The following is a 19,594-nucleotide window of genomic DNA, read 5'->3' on the forward strand; positions in this document are numbered from 1 at the left end:
CTCAAGCATATAGACCTTCAATAGCAAGAGAAAGGGATCCTTGTGGCCCCCAATCCTTGTGAGTCTTTTGTCAAGGGGCTCAAGCATATAGACCTTCAATAGCAAGAGAAGAGGATCCTTGTGGCCTCCCAATCCTTGTGAGTCTTTTGTCAAGGGGCTCAAGCATATAGACCTTCAATAGCAAGAGAAAGGGATCCTTGTGGCCCCCAATCCTTGTGAGTCTTTTGTCAAGGGGTTCATGCATACAGACCTTCAATAGCAAGAGAAGGGGATCCTTGTGGCCCCCAATCCTTGTGAGTCTTTTGTCAAGGGGCTCAAGCATATAGACCTTCAATAGCAAGAGAAAGGGATCCTTGTGGCCCCCAATCCTTGTGAGTCTTTTGTCAAGGGGTTCATGCATACAGACCTTCAATAGCAAGAGAAAGGGATCCTTGTGGCCCCCAATCCTTGTGAGTCTTTTGTCAAGGGGTTCATGCATACAGACCTTCAATAGCAAGAGAAAGGGATCCTTGTGGCCCCCCAATCCTTGTGAGTCTTTTGTCAAGGGGCTCAAGCATATAGACCTTCAATAGCAAGAGAAAGGGATCCTTGTGGCCCCCAATCCTTGTGAGTCTTTTGTCAAGGGGCTCAAGCATATAGACCTTCAATAGCAAGAGAAAGGGATCCTTGTGGCCCCCAATCCTTGTGAGTCTTTTGTCAAGGGGTTCATGCATACAGACCTTCAATAGCAAGAGAAAGGGATCCTTGTGGCCCCCAATCCTTGTGAGTCTTTTGTCAAGGGGTTCATGCATACAGACCTTCAATAGCAAGAGAAAGGGATCCTTGTGGCCCCCCAATCCTTGTGAGTCTTTTGTCAAGGGGTTCAAGCATACAGACCTTCAATAGTAAGAGAAGGGGATCCTTGTGGCCTCCCAATCCTTGTGAGTCTTTTGTCAAGGGGCTCAAGCATATAGACCTTCAATAGCAAGAGAAGGGGATCCTTGTGGCCTCCAATCCTTGTGAGTCTTTTGCCAAGGGGTTCATGCATACAGACCTTCAATAGCAAGAGAAGGGGATCCTTATGGCCTCCAATCCTTGTGAGTCTTTTGCCAAGGGGCTCAAGCATACAGTCCCCCAATAGAAAGGGGAAAGACAACTGCAATGTCTTTCCTTCCTTCCCAGTTTCACTGCAATCCTAAACCAGCGTATCTAGTCTAGAATAGACTAGATAGTACCTATTGATCTACTCAATAGCAATAGCAAGAGAAGGTGACCCTTAGGTCCCCCCAATCCTTGTGAGTCTTTTGTCAAGGGGCCCAAGCATACAGTCCCCCAATAGCAAGAGAAGGGGAAAGATAATTGCAATGGCTTTCGTTCCTTCCCAGTTACACCACAATCCTAAACTAGAGCATCTTCTCTCCCTTGTTTGCATCTCCTCCTTCTCTCTTATGGCTCCCCAAAACCTTGTGAGCTTTGTGTCAATGGGTTCAAGCATAAAGTCCCCCAATAGCACGATACAGGGAAAGATCATTGCAATGTCTTTCCTTCCTTCCCAGTTTCACCGCAATCCTAAACCAGAGTATTTAGTCTAGAGTAGACTAGACAGTACCTATTGATTTACTCAATAGCAATAGCAAGAGAAGGGGGCCCTTAGGTCCCCCCAATCCTTGTGAGTCTTTTGTCAAGGGGTTCAAGCATAAAGTCCCCCAATAGCACGATACAGGGAAAGATCATTGCAATGTCTTTCCTTCCTTCCCAGTTTCACCGCAATCCTAAGCCAGCGTATCTAGTCTAGAATAGACCAGACAGTACCTATTGATCTACTCAATAGCAATAGCAAGAGAAGGGGGCCCTTAGGTCCCCCCAATCCTTGTGAGCCTTTTGCCAAGGGGCCCAAGGATACAGACCTCCAATAGCAAGAGAAGGGGACCCTTATGGCCCCCCAATCCTTGTGAGCTTTGTGTCAATGGGTTCAAGCATAAAGTCCCCCAATAGCACGATACAGGGAAAGATCATTGCAATGTCTTTCCTTCCTTCCCAGTTTCACCGCAATCCTAAGCCAGCGTATCTAGTCTAGAATAGACCAGACAGTACCTATTGATTTACTCAATAGCAATAGCAAGAGAAGGGGGCCCTTAGGTCCCCCCAATCCTTGTGAGTCTTTTGTCAAGGGGTTCAAGCATAAAGTCCCCCAATAGCACGATACAGGGAAAGATCATTGCAATGTCTTTCCTTCCTTCCCAGTTTCACCGCAATCCTAAGCCAGCGTATCTAGTCTAGAATAGACCAGACAGTACCTATTGATCTACTCAATAGCAATAGCAAGAGAAGGGGGCCCTTAGGTCCCCCCAATCCTTGTGAGCCTTTTGCCAAGGGGCCCAAGGATACAGACCTCCAATAGCAAGAGAAGGGGACCCTTATGGCCCCCCAATCCTTGTGAGCTTTGTGTCAATGGGTTCAAGCATAAAGTCCCCCAATAGCACGATACAGGGAAAGATCATTGCAATGTCTTTCCTTCCTTCCCAGTTTCACCGCAATCCTAAACCAGAGTATCTTCCTCCTCAAAGCAAGGAAATCTTTCCTCCCTTGTTTGCATCCCCTCCTTCTCTCTTATGGCCCCCCAATCCTTGTGAGCCTTTTGTCAATGGGCCCAGGCGTACAAAGCCCCCCCCCCAAATAGCAAGAGAAGGGGAAAGACCATTGCAATGCCTTTCCTTCCTTCCTTCCTTCCTTCCTTCCTTCCTTCCTTCCTTCCTTCCTTCCTTCCTTCCCAGTTCGACTGTAATCCAAACCATTGCAATGCCATTCCTTTCTTCCCAGTTTCACCGCAATCCAAAGAAGAGCATCCTCCTCTCCAAAGCAAGGACATCTCCCCTCCCTTGTTTGCATCCCCTCCTTCTCTCTTATGGCCCCCCCAAAACCGGTGAGTCTTTTGCCAAGGGGCCCAAGGATACAGACCTTCAATAGCAAGAGAAGGGGATCCTTGTGGCCCCCCAATCCTTGTGAGTCCTTTGCCAAGGGGTTCAAGCATAAAGTCCCCCAATAGCACGATACAGGGAAAGACTATTGCAATGCCATTCCTTCCTTCCCAGTTTCACCACAATCCTAAACCAGAGCATCAACCCTCCCTTGTTTGCATCCCCTCCTTCTCTCTTATGGCCCCCCAAAACCTTGTGAGCTTTGTGACAAGGGGTTCAAGCATGCAAGAGAAGGGGAAAGAATTGCAATGCCATTCCTTTCTTCCCAGTTTCACCGCAATCCAAAGAAGAGCATCCTCCTCTCCAAAGCAAGGACATCTCCCCTCCCTTGTTTGTATCTCCTCCTTCTCTCTTATGGCCCCCCAATCCTTATGAGCTTTGTGTCAAGGGGTTCAAGCGTACAGACCTTCAATAGCAAGAGAAGGGGATCCTTGTGGCCCCCCAATCCTTGTGAGTCTTTTGCCAAGGGGTTCAAGCATAAAGTCCCACAATAGCACGATACAGGGAAAGACCATTGCAATGTCTTTCCTTCCTTCCCAGTTTCACCGCAATCCAAAGAAGAGCATCCTCCTCTCCAAAGCAAGGGCATCTTTCTCCCTTGTTTGCACCCCCTCCTTCTCCCTTATGCCCCCCCAAATCCCTGTGAGTCTTTTGTCAAGGGGTTCATGCATACAAGAGAAGGGGAAAGACCATTGCAATGCCTTTCCTTCCTTCCCAGTTTCACCGCAATCCAAACCCAGAGCATCCTTTGCAAAGCAAGGGCATCTCCCCTCCCTTGTTTGCACCCCTCCTTCTCCCTTATGGCCCCCAAATCCTTGTGAGTCTCTTGCCAAGCGTGCAAACCCCCAAAGAGCAAGAGAAGGGCAGACAATGGCAACGCCTTTGACAACAAAAGCCAAGGAGAGAGGGATGCGCACCTGCCGCTTGGGAAGCTCCAGCCCCGACTTCATGCGCCCTGCAGATTCCTCGCTCGCTCAGCAAAGGCTCCAAGACAGCCTGGGGCTTGTTCTTCTCCTCCTGGCCCCACAATCCTTGCAATCCGTTCCAGGGTCCAGGCAGCAGGAAGAGGGGCTTTGCAGTAGGAGGAGGAGGAGGAAGAGGAGATGGCAGAGGCAGCAGCAAGAGGAGCGGGAGGAGGACGCGCCGGCTCCTTCCTTCTTCCCCTCCTTTTTCTCTTTCATCCTCTCCATCCTCGCAGCCTCGGGTCCCAGACCCAGGAACATGAATCCATCCTTGTCCCAAGGAAAGCAGCAAAGCATGCACCGCTTTGGATTGGACTCTATGGCAAGGCTCGGGCGTTTGCTTTGACTTGCCCTGTCTCCTCCTTCGCCTCCTCTCTTCCCCAGAGAGAAAAGAGAGAAAGAAAGAGAGAGAGAAAGAGAGAGAGGAGCCAAGGCTGGCCTCCTCGCCCTCCCGCCTCCCTGCTGGGTCCTAAAGCCACCCGGGTTTCGCCTCTCCGTGCCACTTGTTTTTTTTTCTAGGTCACGCCTCTCCCCTCACTCACTCATGGGAAGGATCAACTGGGATCCCATTGTTCCTCTCACTCACTCACCCCACCCCTCCCAAGACTGGATCTAACAGAGCCGGCCCTAGGTAATTTTCAAGTGTAGCCGAACAGATCTAACAGAGCTGGCCCTAGGTAATTTTCAAGCGTAGCCAAACAGAATTTTGGCGCGTCCCCCCCCCCCCCAAAACCAATCACTGAAAAATAAAAGTGTTGGATAAGCAAAAATATTGGATAATAAGGAGGGATTAAGGAAAAGCCTATTAAACATCAAATTACATTAAGATTTTACAAATTAAGCACCAAAACATCATGTTTTACAACAAATCAATAGAAAAAGCAGTCTCGACCTCACCTCAGTATGTTTTGCACCCCAAGCAACCGCTTAAATCGCCTCATTGTTGGACTGGCTCTGGTTGGGACGGTGGTCCGTGGACCATAAGTGGACCCCAAGAACTAAAATATGGTCCATGATCTCACTGTTACTACACCGTTGCAACGAGAGCGACTGGCCTTGCGAAACCTTCTTATAGTGCCAAAGAAACAGGGATGTCAGGAGGGGAGAGGCTGACTACCCACAAAAGGCAGGCGTGGCAACAAGCCTCCTGACTGCTGCTTCTCCTCCTCCCTCCTCCTAAGCAGCATTGAGTGTTTGCTGCTGTTTGTTGTGAACCGCCCTGAGTTCCCATGGGGTGATAGGGTAAGATAGTTATTATTATTATTATTATTATTATTATTATTATTATTATTATTGACACAACGACGTTGTATAACACAGCAAAACAAGATACACATGCTGGATTTCGTTTCACAAAATCACAAGTCGAACACTTCCCAAGTGTCTAGGACTGTGTGATGTATTTTCGGATGATGCGTGCAGATCCCAGTCGGGTGGCCTTTTGCAGTTGGCAGATCGTAATTTTGTCAATGTCTATTGTTTCCAAATGCCGGCTGAGATCTTTTGGCACAGCACCCAGTGTGCCCATCACCACCAGGACCACCTGCACTGGTTTCTGCCAGAGTCTTTGCAGTTCAATCTTGAGGTCCTGATAGCGGCTGAGTTTTTCCTGTTGTTTTTCGTCAATGCGACTGTCACCTGGGATGGCGACATCAATGATCCAAACCTTGTTCTTTTCCACAACTGTGATGTCTGGTGTGTTGTGTTCCAGAACTTTGTCAGTCTGGGTTCTTAAGTCCCACAGTATCTTTGTGTGTTCATTTTCCACAACCTTTGCAGGTTTATGATCCCACCAGTTCTTTGCTGCTGGGAGGTGGTACTTGAGGCATAAGTTCCAATGAATCGTTTGCGCCACGTAGTTGTGCCTCTGTTTGTAGTCTGTCTGTGCAATTTTCTTACAGCAGCTGAGGATATGATCAATGGTTTCATCGGTTTCCTTGCACAGTCTGCATTTTGGGTCATCAGCTGATTTTTCGATCTTGGCCTGAATTGCCTTTGTCCTGATGTCTTGCTCCTGGGCTGCAAGGATCAGGCCTTCTGTCTCCTTCCTTCTTCAGGGTCCCATTCGTGAGCCAGAGGCAGGTCACTCCTTATCAGCTTTTCCTTCAATTTTGTTAAGGAACTAGGCTATTCAATGGTATTCAAGTTGGGTAACAATGGAGTCCCCTAGGTATGAAACAGCCAGGCTTTGAAGCTGCAAGGGTATTCAATGGTATTCAAGTTGGTCAACAATGGATTCCCCTAGGTATGAAGCAGCCAGGCTTTGAAGCTACAAGGCTATTCAATGGTATTCAAGTTGGCCAACAATGGAGTCCCATAGTTATGAAGCAGCCAGGCTTTGAAGCTGCAAGGCTATTCAGTGGTATTCAAGTTGGCCAACAATGGAGTCCCCTAGGTATGAAGCAGCCAGGCTTTGAAGCTGCAAGGCTATTCAATGGTATTCAAGTTGGCCAACAATGGAGTCCCCTAGTTATGAAGCAGCCAGGCTTTGAAGCTGCAAGGCTATTCAATGGTATTCAAGTTGGCCAACAATGGAGTCCCCTAGGTATGAAGCAGCCAGGCTTTGAAGCTGCAGGGTCACTCCTTGGAAAGTGATGAGTATTGTGGCTATGTTTGGTGTGATTTGGCCCAGTGGTTTTGTTGTTAACTTGTCATATATATATATATGACAATTTTTCATATATATGCTATAGTCATGGAACATTTAATGTTCCATGACTAGGTCATCACACCTGACCTAAAAACTACCACTACACAGCTGAAACCGATCGTAGATGGTCACAAACTTTTGAATTTATTTAAAATTTTGGATTCACAAAGAATTTACAAACTTGGACATATAGATTTGAATGTATAGTCTTCTATGTAGAACATGAACTTTGTATGTCATTGGACTCACAAACCTTGAGTATAAGAGTAACTAGAGATGGAATGCTGACTGGAAGGGTGAGGATGAAAAGATTTCTGCCTTCTTCCTTCCTCCCTCTCTCAGCCCCGCAGCCAGGCACATGCCTTCCATGTGCAGGAACATTTCTCACCACTTGCTTTCTGGCTCGGGGTTTATTTTTAGTCCTAATAACCACATTCAGAAATATCTGCTACTCAGAACCGATAAAGGATCTCACAGCTTGGTGAAATGAATATTTATAGTGTGCGAGGAGGGGTGTTTGCGGAGGTGCATATATATATATATATATATATAGTCATTAGACATGTCCAAAAAATCGTTTTGAATCGTATATCGGAATTATTTCGGATTGTTCTCGCTTTTTGATACGCATTCCGAGACATTGTCTCACAGCGCAACCAGCAATGTAATTCGAACCATTGTTGGCCCATTCTCTAATTGTCTCTTAATGTTTCGTTAATTCCCCCCCCCCCCCAAAAATGTTAAATATATTTTTAAAATTTTTTTGTTTCTGCAACCTACCTTGAATGGGAGCTTAGCACAGCTTAACATGGCTGCCGCTCCCCGGCCAATCAGAAGCTTCCACGATGGATGCAAAGGTGGGGGCTAACGTCCTCTGCGTCCACATGGAAGATTGCCATACAAGCCCGGTGTGTAGCGATTGCGCATGCGCGTCCGCCATTTTAGAAACATTTAGAATCATTACGAATTTTCGGAAATATCTGAAATTTTTGGGTGAAAAAATTGGAAATACTTTCTATATCGAAGCGCCAGCGCCCCCTACTTTAGAAACGAGAATTGAAACATTTTTTCATTGATCGGACATGCCTAATAGTCATTATATATTTTAATACATAAGCAATTCAAAAGAACATGTGGAATCTTCTAAGTTGATACATATCTGAACCTGATGTATTTGGGAGAGACGGATAACAGCAACCGATATTCCCAACAGTTCCCATCTAGGTCCTAATGTTGAGGAAAACAAAATTATGTGACAGACTGGCAATTGAATTTAGACATATGAGACAAGAGTTAGAGTGGAAATTTTAGATGAATAGGGAAAGAAGGGAGGGAAGGAGGGAGGGAGGGAGGAAAGAGGGAAGGAAAGAGGGAAGGAAGAGGGAAAAAGGAAAGAAGGAAAAAAGGAAGTAAGGAAAAAAGGAAAGAGGCTTCAATTCTAAGGCTTCCCCGTCTGCGCAGGGTTCCGTACTTTGCACTTTAACCACACAACCGTTCAATGCTAAGGCTTCCCCGTCTGCACAGGGTTTCATACTTCGCCCTTTAACAACACAACCGTTCAATGCTAAGGCTTTCCCGTCTGCGCAGGGTTCCATACTTCGCCCTTTAACAACACAACCGTTCAATGCTAAGGCTTCCCCGTCTGCGCAGGGTTCCATACTTCGCCCTTTAACAACACAACCGTTCAATGCTAAGGCTTCCCCGTCTGCGCAGGGTTCCATACTTCGCCCTTTAACAACACAACCGTTCAATGCTAAGGCTTTCCCGTCTGCGCAGGGTTCCATACTTCGCCCTTTAACAACACAACCGTTCAATGCTAAGGCTTCCTTCCAAATGGAACTGTAGAGGAGAGTCTACTGAACAAGCCAGGGCCTGCCGCAGACCAGGACTGCCATCTGTTGAGGAGTTACGAAGGTGGAGGCATTACTTTTCATTCAACCCTCGAATTAGATCCTGTGCAGAATAGATATACAGTAGAGTCTCGCTTATCCAACATAAACGGGCCGGCAAAACGTTGGATAAGCAAATATGATGTATACTAAGGAGAAATTAAGGAAAAGCCTATTAAACATCAAATTAGGTCATGATTTTACAAATTAAGCACCAAAACATCATGTTATACAAAAATTTGACAGAAAAAGTAGTTCAATACGCAGGAATGCTATGTAGTAATTACTGTATTTATGAATTTAGCACCAAAATATCACCATGTATTGAAAACATTGACTACAAAAATGCGTTGGATAATCCAGAACGTTGGATAAGTGAGACTCTACTGTATTAGATTTATTATTTTTCTCTATTGTTGTTGCTGCTATTACATTTATTTTACTCTATTTTTATTATTAATAATAATACATTTATTATTTCACTCCAATCTTATTATTATTATTATTGCATTTATTATTCTACTCTATTTATTATTACATGTATTATTTTCCTTTATTTATTATTTATTATTATTATTACATGTATTATTTTACTTGCACTTTAACAACACAGCAGTTCAATGCTAAGGCTTCCCCGTCTGCGCAGGGTTCCATACTTCACACTTTAACAACACAACCGTTCAACGCTAAGGCTTCTCCGTCTGCGCAGGGTTCCATACTTCACACTTTAACAACACAACCGTTCAACGCTAAGGCTTCCCCGTCTGCGCAGGGTTCCATACTTCACACTTTAACAACACAACCGTTCAATGCTAAGGCTTTCCCGTCTGCGCAGGGTTCCATACTTCACATGTTAACAACACAACTGTTCAATGCTAAGACTTCCCCATCTGCACAGGGTTCCATACTTCACACTTTAACAACACAACCGTTCAATGCTAAGGCTTCCCCGTCTGCACAGGGTTCCATACTTCACACTTTAACAACACAACCGTTCAATGCTAAGACTTCCCCGTCTGCACAGGGTTCCATACTTCACACTTTAACAACACAACCGTTCAATGCTAAGGCTTCTCCGTCTGCGCAGGGTTCCATACTTCACACTTTAACAACACAACCGTTCAATGCTAAGACTTCCCCGTCTGCACAGGGTTCCATACTTCACACTTTAACAACACAACCGTTCAATGCTAAGACTTCCCCGTCTGCACAGGGTTCCATACTTCACACTTTAACAACACAACCGTTCAATGCTAAGGCTTCCCCGTCTGCACAGGGTTCCATACTTCACACTTTAACAACACAACTGTTCAATGCTAAGGCTTCCCCGTCTGCACAGGGTTCCATACTTCACACTTTAACAACACAACCGTTCAATGCTAAGACTTCCCCGTCTGCACAGGGTTCCCTACTTCACACTTTAACAACACAACTGTTCAATGCTAAGGCTTCCCCGTCTGCACAGGGTTCCATACTTCACACTTTAACAACACAACCGTTCAATGCTAAGACTTCCCCGTCTGTGCAGGGTTCCATACTTCACACTTTAACAACACAACCGTTCAATGCTAAGACTTCCCCGTCTGCACAGGGTTCCATACTTCACACTTTAACAACACAACTGTTCAATGCTAAGGCTTCCCCGTCTGCACAGGGTTCCATACTTCACACTTTAACAACACAACCGTTCAATGCTAAGACTTCCCCGTCTGTGCAGGGTTCCATACTTCACACTTTAACAACACAACCGTTCAATGCTAAGACTTCCCCGTCTGCACAGGGTTCCATACTTCACACTTTAACAACACAACTGTTCAATGCTAAGACTTCCCCGTCTGCACAGGGTTCCATACTTCACACTTTAACAACACAACCGTTCAATGCTAAGACTTCCCCGTCTGCACAGGGTTCCCTACTTCACACTTTAACAACACAACTGTTCAATGCTAAGGCTTCCCCGTCTGCACAGGGTTCCATACTTCACACTTTAACAACACAACCGTTCAATGCTAAGACTTCCCCGTCTGTGCAGGGTTCCATACTTCACACTTTAACAACACAACCGTTCAATGCTAAGACTTCCCCGTCTGCACAGGGTTCCATACTTCACACTTTAACAACACAACCGTTCAATGCTAAGACTTCCCCGTCTGCACAGGGTTCCATACTTCACACTTTAACAACACAACCGTTCAATGCTAAGGCTTCCCCATCTGCGCAGGGTTCCATACTTCACACTTTAACAACACAACCGTTCAATGCTAAGACTTCCCCGTCTGCACAGGGTTCCATACTTCACACTTTAACAACACAACCGTTCAATGCTAAGACTTCCCCGTCTGCACAGGGTTCCATACTTCACACTTTAACAACACAACCGTTCAATGCTAAGGCTTCCCCGTCTGCACAGGGTTCCATACTTCACACTTTAACAACACAACCGTTCAATGCTAAGACTTCCCCGTCTGCACAGGGTTCCATACTTCACACTTTAACAACACAACCGTTCAATGCTAAGGCTTCCCCGTCTGCACAGGGTTCCATACTTCACACTTTAACAACACAACCGTTCAATGCTAAGACTTCCCCGTCTGCACAGGGTTCCATACTTCACACTTTAACAACACAACCGTTCAATGCTAAGGCTTCTCCGTCTGCGCAGGGTTCCATACTTCACACTTTAACAACACAACCGTTCAATGCTAAGGCTTCCCCGTCTGCACAGGGTTCCATACTTCACACTTTAACAACACAACCGTTCAATGCTAAGGCTTCCCCGTCTGCACAGGGTTCCATACTTCACACTTTAACAACACAACCGTTCAATGCTAAGGCTTCTCCGTCTGCGCAGGGTTCCATACTTCGCACTTTAACAACACAACCGTTCAATGCTAAGGCTTCCCCGTCTGCGCAGGGTTCCATACTTCGCACTTTAACAACACAACCGTTCAATGCTAAGGCTTCCCCGTCTGCACAGGGTTCCATACTTCACACTTTAACAACACAACCGTTCAATGCTAAGACTTCCCCATCTGCGCAGGGTTCCATACTTCACACTTTAACAACACAACCGTTCAATGCTAAGGCTTCCCCGTCTGCGCAGGGTTCCATACTTCACACTTTAACAACACAACCGTTCAATGCTAAGGCTTCCCCGTCTGCACAGGGTTCCATACTTCACACTTTAACAACACAACCGTTCAATGCTAAGACTTCCCCGTCTGCACAGGGTTCCATACTTCACACTTTAACAACACAACCGTTCAATGCTAAGGCTTCCCCGTCTGCACAGGGTTCCATACTTCACACTTTAACAACACAACCGTTCAATGCTAAGACTTCCCCGTCTGCACAGGGTTCCATACTTCACACTTTAACAACACAACCGTTCAATGCTAAGGCTTCTCCGTCTGCGCAGGGTTCCATACTTCACACTTTAACAACACAACCGTTCAATGCTAAGACTTCCCCGTCTGCGCAGGGTTCCATACTTCACACTTTAACAACACAACCGTTCAATGCTAAGACTTCCCCGTCTGCACAGGGTTCCATACTTCACACTTTAACAACACAACCGTTCAATGCTAAGACTTCCCCGTCTGCACAGGGTTCCATACTTCACACTTTAACAACACAACCGTTCAATGCTAAGACTTCCCCGTCTGCACAGGGTTCCCTACTTCACACTTTAACAACACAACTGTTCAATGCTAAGGCTTCCCCGTCTGCACAGGGTTCCATACTTCACACTTTAACAACACAACCGTTCAATGCTAAGACTTCCCCGTCTGCGCAGGGTTCCATACTTCACACTTTAACAACACAACCGTTCAATGCTAAGACTTCCCCGTCTGCACAGGGTTCCATACTTCACACTTTAACAACACAACCGTTCAATGCTAAGACTTCCCCGTCTGCACAGGGTTCCATACTTCACACTTTAACAACACAACCGTTCAATGCTAAGGCTTCCCCATCTGCGCAGGGTTCCATACTTCACACTTTAACAACACAACCGTTCAATGCTAAGACTTCCCCGTCTGCGCAGGGTTCCATACTTCACACTTTAACAACACAACCGTTCAATGCTAAGACTTCCCCGTCTGCACAGGGTTCCATACTTCACACTTTAACAACACAACCGTTCAATGCTAAGGCTTCCCCGTCTGCACAGGGTTCCATACTTCACACTTTAACAACACAACCGTTCAATGCTAAGACTTCCCCGTCTGCACAGGGTTCCATACTTCACACTTTAACAACACAACCGTTCAATGCTAAGGCTTCCCCGTCTGCACAGGGTTCCATACTTCACACTTTAACAACACAACCGTTCAATGCTAAGACTTCCCCGTCTGCACAGGGTTCCATACTTCACACTTTAACAACACAACCGTTCAATGCTAAGGCTTCCCCGTCTGCGCAGGGTTCCATACTTCACACTTTAACAACACAACCGTTCAATGCTAAGGCTTCCCCGTCTGCACAGGGTTCCATACTTCACACTTTAACAACACAACCGTTCAATGCTAAGGCTTCCCCGTCTGCACAGGGTTCCATACTTCACACTTTAACAACACAACCGTTCAATGCTAAGGCTTCTCCGTCTGCGCAGGGTTCCATACTTCGCACTTTAACAACACAACCGTTCAATGCTAAGGCTTCCCCGTCTGCGCAGGGTTCCATACTTCGCACTTTAACAACACAACCGTTCAATGCTAAGGCTTCCCCGTCTGCACAGGGTTCCATACTTCACACTTTAACAACACAACCGTTCAATGCTAAGACTTCCCCATCTGCGCAGGGTTCCATACTTCACACTTTAACAACACAACCGTTCAATGCTAAGGCTTCCCCGTCTGCGCAGGGTTCCATACTTCACACTTTAACAACACAACCGTTCAATGCTAAGGCTTCCCCGTCTGCACAGGGTTCCATACTTCACACTTTAACAACACAACCGTTCAATGCTAAGACTTCCCCGTCTGCACAGGGTTCCATACTTCACACTTTAACAACACAACCGTTCAATGCTAAGGCTTCCCCGTCTGCACAGGGTTCCATACTTCACACTTTAACAACACAACCGTTCAATGCTAAGACTTCCCCGTCTGCACAGGGTTCCATACTTCACACTTTAACAACACAACCGTTCAATGCTAAGGCTTCTCCGTCTGCGCAGGGTTCCATACTTCACACTTTAACAACACAACCGTTCAATGCTAAGGCTTCCCCGTCTGCGCAGGGTTCCATACTTCGCCCTTTAACAACACAACCGTTCAATGCTAAGGCTTCTCCGTCTGCGCAGGGTTCCATACTTCACACTTTAACAACACAACCGTTCAATGCTAAGGCTTCCCCGTCTGCGCAGGGTTCCATACTTCGCACTTTAACAACACAACCGTTCAATGCTAAGGCTTCCCCGTCTGCACAGGGTTCCATACTTCACACTTTAACAACACAACCGTTCAATGCTAAGACTTCCCCATCTGCGCAGGGTTCCATACTTCACACTTTAACAACACAACCGTTCAATGCTAAGGCTTCCCCGTCTGCGCAGGGTTCCATACTTCACACTTTAACAACACAACCATTCAATGCTAAGGCTTCCCCGTCTGCACAGGGTTCCATACTTCACACTTTAACAACACAACCGTTCAATGCTAAGGCTTCCCCGTCTGCACAGGGTTCCATACTTCACATGTTAACAACACAACCGTTCAATGCTAAGGCTTCCCTCCAAATGGAACTGTAGAGGAGAGTCTACTGAACAATCCAGGACCTGCCGCAGACCAGGACTGCCATTTGTTGAGTTAAGAAGGTGGAGGCATTACTTTTCATTCAACCCTCGTATTAGATGCTGTGCAGAATAGCTATACTTACTATCAAAGCATTTGGAGACCATTAGAGAGTCATCGTGTAAGGCTCATTTGACCTGTCAGGGATTAGAGCCAGGACCTCCAGGGTCCTAAGGCTACACTGTAGCTCTAATGCAGTTTCACACCACTTTAACTGCCGTGGCTCAATGCAATGGGGTCATGGGAGCTGTCATTCGACCAGGCCTTTAGACTTCTCTGCCGAAGAGAGCTGGTGGCCTCAACAAAGTCCAGGATTTCATAGCAGTCAGTAAAAGTGGTGTCAAACTGCTTTAATTCTACAGTGCAGATGGAGCCAGAGTCAGACACTCTCATCATGGCCCGCATTGGCTTTTACCAGGCTGCTCTAAAAGCAGGGATGCAGCGATCTCAGCCGGTGTGTCCTCAAGAGTGAACAGTAAAGGGATCATCCAAGGAAAAATTATTTCCAAAAGCGGTTACAAAAGATTACAATTCTTTCCGAATTTGGGGCTGAAGTGCCCTCTAGCGAAGTTGCTGCCATATTGCAAGGAGAGGCATCATGGCTATCTATATATATAAAAAAGTGATGGCATCACGGCGACCCACAAAACAACAAAACTACAGGCCCCCCAACCTCGAAATTTGACAACACAACCCATCATCCACGCCTCTAGGTTGATACAACAAAAAGAAAAGAAAAATAAAGTCCTACTTAGAGAGAGCAATAATTGTTTTTATCCAATTGCTGCCACTTAGAAGGCTAAGCTCCGCCCACTTGGTCTCCTAGCAACCCACTCAGCCCAGTGTTAATAAAAGAATAAAAAATAAAACAAATACAAATAATACAATAAAAATAATTAAAAACACTAAAAAAATTAATACAATAAAATACTATAACAAAATAATGAAAAATAATACAACAAAATAATAAAATATAATAAATAAAAAAGATAAGTTACAATAAAATTAATTAAAAAAATACAAATAACGTCAAATAAAAATTCCACAACAACTTTTAACCAATACCACCACCACTTTGCCACAGCAACGCGTGGCTGGGCACAGCTAGTTAGTTACTGTACATACTCGAGCATAAGTCTAGTTTTTCAGCCCTTTTTTTAAGACTGAAAAAGCCCCCCTCGGCTTATACTCGGGTGAGGGTCCTGGTTGGCTTATATTTGGGTCAGCATATACTCGAGAAAAAAACCATAATTTTGCAATATATATAGTTTAAATAACAAAAATATATAATTGTAATATATAACTGTATTTAATAAATCAAAAACTATTTACTAACATTATTTCCATGTACAACAATCTATGATACCTCTTGCAGTTTCCACGCTGATTTCTCTCTATTCTAGTTTCAATGTAGTCATGAATAATGAATAATAATATAATAGTAATAATATGATAATATATTACAATAATAATAGAATGATATAATTATATCATTATAATTATATCTAATTGTCTCTTAATGTTTCGTTAATTCCCCCCCCCAAAAAAATTTAAATATATATTTTTAAAGTATTTTTTAAAAAAATTTGTTTACTGCAACCTACCTAGAATGGGAGCTTAGCGCAGCCTAACATGGCTGCTGCTCCCCGGCCAATCAGAAGCTTCCACGATGGACGCAAAGGTGGGGGCTAGGGTTGATGAGGATTTTTTGGTGATTGCGCATGCGCAATTTTAGAAACATTTAGAATCATTATGAATTTTCGGAAATATCCGAATTTTTTGGGTGAAAAAATCGGAAATACTTTCTATATCGAAGCGCCAGTGCCCCCTACTTTAGAAACGAGAATTGAAACATTTTTTTCATTGATCGGACATGCCTAATATCTATATATATAAAAGAGTGATGGAATCCTGGCGACCGCCAAAACAACAAAACTAAACACCCCCCAACCTCGAAAATTGACAACACAACCCATCATCCACGCCTCTAGGTTGATACAACAAAAAGAAAAGAAAAATAAAGTCCTAATTAGAGGGAGAGGAAGAATTGTTTTTATCCAACTGCTGCCAGTTAGAAGGCTAAGCTCCGCCCACTTGGTCTCCTAGCAACCCACTCAGCCCAGGGGACAGGCAGAGTTAGGCCTCACTTAGGCCTCTTCCACACTGCCTATAAAATACAGATTATCTGATTTGAACTGGATTATATGGCAGTGTAGACTCAAGGCCCTTCCACACAGCTATATCACCCATTTATAATCTTATATTATCTGCTTTGAACTGGATTATCTTGACTCCACACTGCCATATAATCCACTTCAGTGTGCAGTCGGACACAACTGGACTTGATGTCAGGAGAAAACCTTTACCCTTGACCTTAACTACCACCAATTCCTCAATAGTTTATTTCCCAGACCACCAGACTTCACCACAGCAATGCGTAGCCGGGCACAGCTAGTAATGAATAATAATATAATAGTAATAATATGATAATATATTACAATAATAATAGAATGATTGATATATATATATATATATATATATATATATATATACAGTAGAGTCTCACTTATCCAAGCTAAACGGGCCAGCAGAAGCTTGGATAAGCAAATATCTTGGATAATAAGGAGGGATTAAGGAAAAGCCTATTAAACATCAAATTAGGTTATGATTTTACAAATTAAGCACCAAAATATCAGGTTATACAACAAATTTGGCAGAAAAAGTAGTTCAATACACAGTAATGTTATGTTGTAATTACTGTATTTATGAATTTAGCAGCAAAAGATCATGATATATAGAAAACATTGACTACAAAAATGGCTTGGATTATCCAGAGGCTTGGATAAGCGAGGCTTGGATTAGTGAGACTCTACTGTGTATATAAAATGTAATGTGCATAATTCCCATGGAGTAAACAACAAAACCACTGGACCAAATCGCATCAAATTTGGCCACAAAAGACATAGTCATCCAATCAATCTGCATGCGGCAGTGTGTCAGCAAAAATGGCTAGGCATGTCAGTGCTGACACGCCTGTCATAGGTTGGCCATCACTGTGTTATGGATTTGTGCTCCCAGAATCCCCGAGCATTCAACAAGGGAAGAGGTTCCTCCCTCTGGCAAAGGCCCATCTTAGTGGATATGGAGAAATTGGAAAACTGGAACCCAAAAGGTGTTTTCGTTCCCAAAGCAAGAGGCACGATTGGAGGACCGGTGATCTTCGCCACTGTTGACCAAATCAAAGACCTGCTTTGCTTGTCCTGGGTCATCGCTTAAGCCTTTTCACTGTGTCCCCGGCCGTGATTAACTCTCCCAATATGCCAAAACGGGGTCGGACTCCAGAGACACTAAGCCGGCCCGTTTGAACCTCCATAATCCCCAATTAGAGGATTATCCCAAGAGCTGGCCAATCTCTTCGGAAAGAAGTGAGAATCTCGGGCAGCGAAGAGGCAACAGATGTCTGCCGACGGCTCAAGAAGGAAACATTAGACTTCCAAACATTCAGTTCGTGTGATAATTCATTTACTTATTTACTGTATATACTCGAGTACAAGCCTAGTTTTTCAGCCCTTTTTTTAAGACTGAAAAAGCCCCCTTCGGCTTATACTCAGGTGAGGGTCCTGGTTGGCTTATATTTGAGTCAGCTTATACTCGAGAATATATGGTACATTTATTATTTTTCTCTATTATTATTGGTATTATTATATTTATTATTTTTCTCTATTATTGTTGCTACTATTACATTTATTTTACTCTATTTTTATTATTATTAATACATTTATTATTTCACTCTGATCTTATTATTATTACAGTAGAGTCTCACTTATCCAACATTTGCTTATCCAACGTTCTGGATTATCCAACGCATTTTTGTCGTCAATGTTTTCAATACATCGTGATATTATGATGCTAAATTCATAAATACAGTAATTACTACATAGCATTAATGTGTAATGAACTACTTTTTCTGTCAAATCTGTTGTATAACATGATGTTTTGGTGCCTAATTTGTAAAATCATAACCTAATTTGATGTTTAATAGGCTTCTCCTTAATCTCTCCTTATTATTCAACATATTCGCTTATCCAATGTTCTGCCGGCCGTTTATATTGGATAAGTAAGACTCTACTGTAATAATAAATACAGGAAAATAATACAAGTAATAATAAACAGAGTAAAATAATAAATGCAATAATAATATTATTATTGGTGATTGGCACATTGGGTGCCGTGCCAAAAGATCTCAGATGGCATTTGGAAACAATAGACATTGACAACATATTCGCTTATCCAACGTTCTGCTGGCCCGTTTATGTAGGATTAGTGGGACTCTACTGTATATTTATTATTTTACTATATTTATTACTACATGTATTATTTTCCTGTATTTATTATGATGCTGATGATTATTATTATTATTACATGTATTATTATTAAAAGGATACATTAAGCACATTTACATTGAAGAAGATGAGAATAATGATTTAATCAGAGTTGGACAGTCTTATCTTAAATTAGAGCTTTATGTAAATATTCAAAAACATTTAACCTACTGTGGCATCAATTAACGTAATTTTATTGGCATTTGTTTTTATTTCTGAAATTTACCACTCTCGGCTTATACTGGAGTCAATGTTTTCCCAGGTTTTTTTGTGGTAAAATTAGGTGCCTCGGCTTATATTCGGGTCGGCTAATAGTCGAGTATATACGGTATTTATATTCCTCCCTTCTCACCCCGAAGCGGACTCAGGGCGGATCACAATGCACATATACATGGCAAAGATTCAGTGCCATTAGACATATGTTGTAGGAGTAGTCGTTTGCTTTTGAAACGAAATAATGAGCAACCTTCTCACGGAAAAGAGACCTTGAATTTCCCTTAAGAAGGGTTGCTTTCTCTGACACGGCCAGAGGTGGTAACTTTGAAAATCCAAGAAGGAAGATCTTTGCTTTGTGTATTCCCACAACCTTGTATGTTCCTGTGTTTCCAGTTGAATGTTCCAGTATTTTGCAGTTCGAACACTTACAAGCGGTGCCATCTTGCACATTGCCCAGAGAAGGAGCTCGATTGCCAAGGCAAAGCTTTTAATGCAGTCTTTTTCGCTTTGCTCTTAATTGCTTGCAACCCAATCGTATTTTAATTTTAGGCCATTATAATTTTGTGTCTGCAAGTGTTTATCTTTACTTTTTAATGAAGGCTGTCATGAGCTGCCTTGAGTGGCGTTTTAGGAGAGGAAAGTAGGATGCCAATCAAGTCAGATCAATCAATACAGAGGGCAAAAGAGGACATGGATTTGCATATCTTTTTCATATTTTGTCAACTTATTGCCAGGTTGTT

General features: G+C 43.7%; 1 protein-coding gene across 2 annotated transcripts in view; it reads right to left on the minus strand.

Annotated features, from left to right (window-relative positions):
• The window catches only part of sbk1 (SH3 domain binding kinase 1), an 81,229-nt gene that overhangs the window by 47,634 nt on the left and 14,001 nt on the right, over positions 1 to 19,594 (minus strand). The window contains exon 1 of one of the 2 annotated variants that reach the window (XM_062964171.1): positions 3,875 to 4,429. The exons of the other annotated variant lie outside the window; for it this stretch is intronic. The gene's annotated coding sequence lies outside the window, so the exon portion shown is untranslated. Of the gene's footprint in view, positions 1 to 3,874; positions 4,430 to 19,594 lie in introns of those variants that run through there. 2 annotated transcript variants of the gene reach the window in all.

This window comes from Anolis carolinensis, unplaced genomic scaffold, assembly GCF_035594765.1.
Source record: "Anolis carolinensis isolate JA03-04 unplaced genomic scaffold, rAnoCar3.1.pri scaffold_13, whole genome shotgun sequence".
Classification (NCBI taxonomy): Eukaryota; Metazoa; Chordata; class Lepidosauria; order Squamata; family Dactyloidae; genus Anolis; species Anolis carolinensis.